The following is a 6,000-nucleotide window of genomic DNA, read 5'->3' as shown; positions in this document are numbered from 1 at the left end:
ACTGCAAAGGAAATTACTACTAAATGGGAGAAAATTATCAAACACCATATATTTGAAAAAGAATTAATAGTCAGGATTTATAAACACTCACACATTCTTCAACCAAAAACAAACAATCCCATTAAGAAATGGAGAGAAGTGGGGCGGGAGTTATAGCGCAGCAGTAGGGCCTTTGCCTTGCACGTGGCTGACCCAGGACAGACCTCAGTTGGATCCCTGGCATCCCATATGGTCCTCCAAGCCAGGAGTGATTTCTGAGCACATAGTCAGGAGTAATGCCTGAGTGTCACTGGGTGTGGCCTACAAACAAAAACAAAACAAAACAAAACAAAAAATAATGGAGAGAAGAGTTGAACTGATACATCTCTAAAAGTGACATGCAAATGGTTATAGAACACATGAACCAATGCTCAAATGTCACTGATTTACCAAGGAAACTCAAAGCAAAGTGACAATAAGATTAGAGATTATTAGAGATTAGAGATTATTAGACATTAGAGATAATGTCTTATATTAAAAACTAACAAGCATAAAACAGAAATAAATGCTGACAAAGGGCCCAATCTCTATTGAAAATAATATGGAGATTTCTCTAAAACTTATAAAAACAGAACTACCATGTGAATCAAGAATTCCATTCCAATTATACAAAATTAGTCATGCAAAAACATAAAGTGGTATTGGAGAGACTTGCTTGCATGAAACCAACTGTGATTTGATCCCCATACATAATCAAGTTTTTCAAGAACCACCAAGGTGTTCAGAACACACCTGAGCACAAAGCCAGGAGTAACCTCTCAACACAGACTCTCCAAATACATGTACCTATATGTTCATTGCTCTGTTAATTATAATAAGTAAAAATCTAGAAACAATGTACATATCCAATGACAGTGGATTAGTTGTTGTATATACACATATACATACATGAATATTAGTTATAAAAAGATAAAATTGTTAAAACATGGAGAAACTAGAAGGGGACATGTTAAGCAAATAGATCAGAATGAGGAAGACAAATACAAGATCATCTCACTCCTATGTGGAATATAGGGGACAAGGGGACAAGGAGGACAAGGGGACAAATAAGGGACCAGGAAATACAGAATGACTTTACCAAGGTTACCAAGTTGGATGGGTCATGGAGAATAGACCAAAATATCCAGTAGGTTGTGCTACTAAATATTAGCATTTTAGTGGTGAATATTATGTGGTAATAACAAGTACCACTAAAATATACAATATTTTCAGTTTGTTTCTGGGCAATAACTGGCATGACTCAGGGCTTAATCCTGACTTTGTTCTCTGAAAACGACCCTAGCATTGCCCAGAGAACCATATTGGTTGTCAGAAATCAAACCCAGGTCAATCTCTTGCAAGGCAAATACCCTACCCACTATTCTATAGTTTTGGTCCCCTCTAAATGTTTATATTCTTGTTTACCAATGTTGGCTTTATCAGAAAAAAAAAAGTAAAAACACAAGCAGACCAACCGGAAACATAAAACTGCCTCAAGCATCCTTTAAATAATGTATCTCAAAGAAAATCTTGAAATAAAAATAATGTAGAATGTAAAACAAATTCGTTTAAGTACATTCCTTGGGTACTTCACAGTCCAGATGTGTACTCTCTGCTCACCACAAACATGTGCCTGGTTACTTACAATTTTGGCACATTCAATTCTAATTTGTTTATAGATTGTATTAGAAAAAGTCATGAAATCATTAAAGATAAAGGAGTATTAATCCTCTGAGTTCCTTTGTTGTATTTATATCTTAAGAAATCGTGTCTTTAGTTGAGAATTAAAAATGACTTGTCAGGTTCTTTTAATAATTAATGTGAAATGAACAACTGTTTCAAGTACAACATGTTCCATTTAATGTTAAACAGCGTTATATTTACTGTAATTCCACCTTTCATTCTAATGTCAACCTTTAAATCTTTAATGCTTTAATCACACTCCTTTTGCTGATATCCCTTGTGAGCTCCTCAAACCAATGCCCACTCTTTTGTGGAAAGGTGGGCATTTTATGCTATAAGGGTTAGTCAGCAGCAATTGTTAATTATTAAGGAAAACAAAATGCAGCTACTGGAAAATTGTGTTTGTTCCCAGCAGGGCATGTTACCTTTCATCTCAACAGACACGGAGGCAAGTGAAGTCATAAAAGGGAGATAATGCATTTCAAGAACATGGCCCCATAGAAAATTAAAGAATTTCCTATAAAATTAATGAGCCTAATTACCAGATAATGTTCATCACTTGCTTCTCAGTAATTTATCCTCTTTTCTGATTGAAGGCTAGAAAAAAAAAGGGAAAACAATGGATAAGGCCCCCCCAAAATAACTTAGCTCCTGATTGGATGGACCCAAGAGAAGGAAGTTAAACTGGTATCACAGGCTTCTCTTCTAGACACTGCTGAGAAGGAGTAGTGTAGACCCAGTGTAGTTATTGACAAGTATTAGTTTTAATCTTTTAACATGCATTATTTTGAGGATTAACTTAAGATATGTCATATGAAGCTCTTTGTAAATGCTTAGGAGAAAAATTGAATGGAGTATTGTCAAATAGTTGCTTAGTCTTCTGAGAATTGGTATTATTATATATACGGCTGTTATCCCCTACTTCAAACAGTATTTTGAAGACACAAATGTAAATAAGGTTCTCTGACTATGTAAACAAAATTAAGATCATATCTTAGTTGATTTAAAATGGACCATTTATCCCATAAAACAATAATAATAAGTAAAGGTTTACTCATCTTTAAATACATACCTTTGTTTTTAACTTAATATGTATACAAGGGATGATTACAATGTATATATTTATACAAGGAAAGATATGAAAATTAAAACTTCAATGAACAAGCTGGATTTTAATGCTTAATACCCATGTGTCTAACTATAAACTGGCAGCCTCATTCAGTAGTCAAAAACCACAGTTAACTAAGAAATTAATAAAATGTAGCAAAACAACAATATATTATGTTTTTATAAGCATAAAAATGCATTGAAAACAGATTTTTGAGTTATCTGTGTTTAACTGTGCTTCTGGGTATGAAAGACATGTTTTTGGTCAGACTCTTGGGACCAAGAAGTTGATAAAAAACCTCCTTAGTAAGGTTTAATAAATAAAGCAATTTTTGGTTTATAAGCCACTTGAAAACGTTTTTGAATTGTAGGGATATTGTTAGGAAAAAATGCCCACATGTCCTTAAGTTAAGAATCCTATATGGGTTTTGCTTTAACCCTTAAATTTTAAGAATTTAAGTCTAGGGGAAACTCTTTGAAACCTAAATTCAACACACCTCTAAGCTAAAGCATGTCTTTTATACTCTCTTCAGCTGAGGCTTACTTAAGGATTAAGTTTGGCCATTTTGCACTTTGAAATCTACATTTAACTGCCAAATGATTACACTGGCTGGCTACCCAGCCAAGTACAGTATCCCTTCAAAATAGTGAATCAGGGCCTGGAGTGATGGTGCAGTGGTAGGGTGTTTGCCTTGCACGCTCCTGGTCCAGGATGGAACTTAGTTCGATCTCCTGGCATCCCATATGGTCCATCAAGCCAAGAGCAATTTCTGAGTGCATAGACAGAAGTAACCCTTGAGCATTACTGGGTGTGGCCCAAAAATCAAACAACAACAACAACAACAAAAAGAACAGTAAATCGGCAGCCACTGCCCTACATAATCCAACCTAGCCTATTGTTGAGGAGCCCTCAGAAGAATGTATCTTCGCAGCTGTCCATATATGCTGCTCAGATGAATTTCCACTAACGTGACATCTTATGCAAAATATGTACATTCCACTGAATTTTCGTTCAAATGAGATTAAGTATACATGAACATACTTTTATTAACTGTATGCCATTTTATACAAGGCAAAGATAAGACCTCTTGAACTTTACATTTCAAGAGAAATATGGAGAAAAGATAGGTAAGTTGATATTCCCTTTTATTTCATGCAATCCCCGTTAGAAGCCTTAATAATGAATGTTTTATATTTAACATATATATTATAAATGTTAAAGACTTCTTAGCAAGAATACAACAGCATACATTTTAGAAGCTAGATGCATAGCTAATTTATCAGAGCAGAATTCTGGAAGGAATACAAATACCCAATGACCCATGATGAATATACATATATATATATATATAATTCTATAAATTGTGAATATGTAGATTGTCAAATACGCACTAAATGGAATACTACTCAGCTATAATAAAAGATGAAATTTTGCCTTTTGATAATTGGGTGAAGCTAGGGAATGCCATGTGAAGCAAAAGAAGTGAGTGAGAGAAGTATAAATGCCAGATAATTTTACTCATATGGGGTTTGTAAAGAAACAAAACAAAGAAATAAATTTATTCAAGGAAAACCTACCTATTGACTTTGAAAAAAACTGGTTACCAAACTCAGAATGTTGAATTAAAGGAGGGTGAAAAGAAATGGAGTAGAAGTCACACAAAGATAGAAAGTTATTGTTATTTGGTAGTGGTGGAGACAGTGATTTTGCACATTAAATCATAAGCATTAACACAATTGTAGCCATGCAATTTCAGTAATCATAAAACAACTTTTAAAAAATACCTTTCTTGGTGATGCAGGCCATAAGCAGCTTGCATTCCACATGCTAACCTAGGCCAAACCATGGTTCGATCTTAGGATGGACCATAGTTCAATCCCCCAGTGTCCCATATGATTCCCCAAGCCAGGGAGATTTCTGAGCGCAGAGCCAGGAGTAACCCTGGATCGTCACTGGGTGTGGACCAAAAACCAATATATATGTTTCTTAGTTTACTAAAGTGTTTACTAAACTGGTCTATGATGCAGGGATTAAATAATTTCTAAGGTATAAACTTGTGCAGAATATTCCTTAATAAAAATATCCATTATTGACTTAATAAAATTTTAGATTTGGGGTAACACCCAGTCACTCTCATCAATATTTAGTAAATAGAACCAAATATATGGGAAAAAATAAAATTGTGCATTGCTCATTATAAACATAATTATTTTGTTATGTAACGGATGTGTTATTAAGGCACAGTGGGTTGTTCAAAGTTTACAAGTTTGTTATGAATTGATTTATTCAATATTGATTTATTAAATAGGGGAGTGGAGAATTTTTTGTTAAATATAGGATTATGAAAATTAAGTTGGATGAGATTTTAAGACAGTCACTACAAAATTAAGGATCTTTCTAAATTGTCATAAGAGGGGATGAAACCATAAGCTCAAAGTCAGTTATTAAAATTTAATTTCATATCTCAAACTATGGAGAGAAAGATCTTTGATGATAGCCATTTCAAAGATGTCTAACTGGACCAAGATATTACAGTGAAGACAGGATTGAAGGTCTTTACTGAACTCAAAGAAATGGAACATGGCATGATGATCCAAGCTATCATATCTAAGAGGTAGGAACACACTTCAAAATAGTCACAGGGAGAAATTTTAGCTAAACAAGGAAACTACAATGATTACCGTGTTCAGGAAGTCAAAGCAAACCCCAAAAGACCTCCTTAGCCATTTCTGTCTTGTTCCTGTGTATTAGAATCAGCAAAAGAATTTAAGTTTTATACGTTATTCTTTTAGTCCTCAAAATGATCTTTTCAATCCAGTCATGATAGATTCTGGAGGAGGTCATTCATTCTTTTTAAACTACTCAGTGTCACTTTTCAAATAGCTTACCACTGCCACACACTCCTGCCAGCCAGTCAACAACATTCTCTGAAGACATCCCCTGTCTGTAGGATACTACTAACTACCAAAGAACAACACTAGAAGATGAAAAGACTAATGAAGTTGATCAAAATGAAGAAACTTTGCTCATCCAATATTTCAATCCCCTCTGGTAAAGTAGGAAATGTAACCATCCTGTTTGAACCTGGGTTCACCATGACTTATATATTTTAAAGCTCAGCTTTTGCAGTATTATCTTGCCGGCTAGAGCTATTTATTTTATTCCAGCTCAGTAGGAATCCACAGGCTGCA

This window comes from Suncus etruscus, chromosome 19 (assembly GCF_024139225.1).
Source record: "Suncus etruscus isolate mSunEtr1 chromosome 19, mSunEtr1.pri.cur, whole genome shotgun sequence".
Taxonomy (NCBI): Eukaryota; Metazoa; Chordata; class Mammalia; order Eulipotyphla; family Soricidae; genus Suncus; species Suncus etruscus.
Note: the sequence above shows the minus strand (reverse complement) of the source record.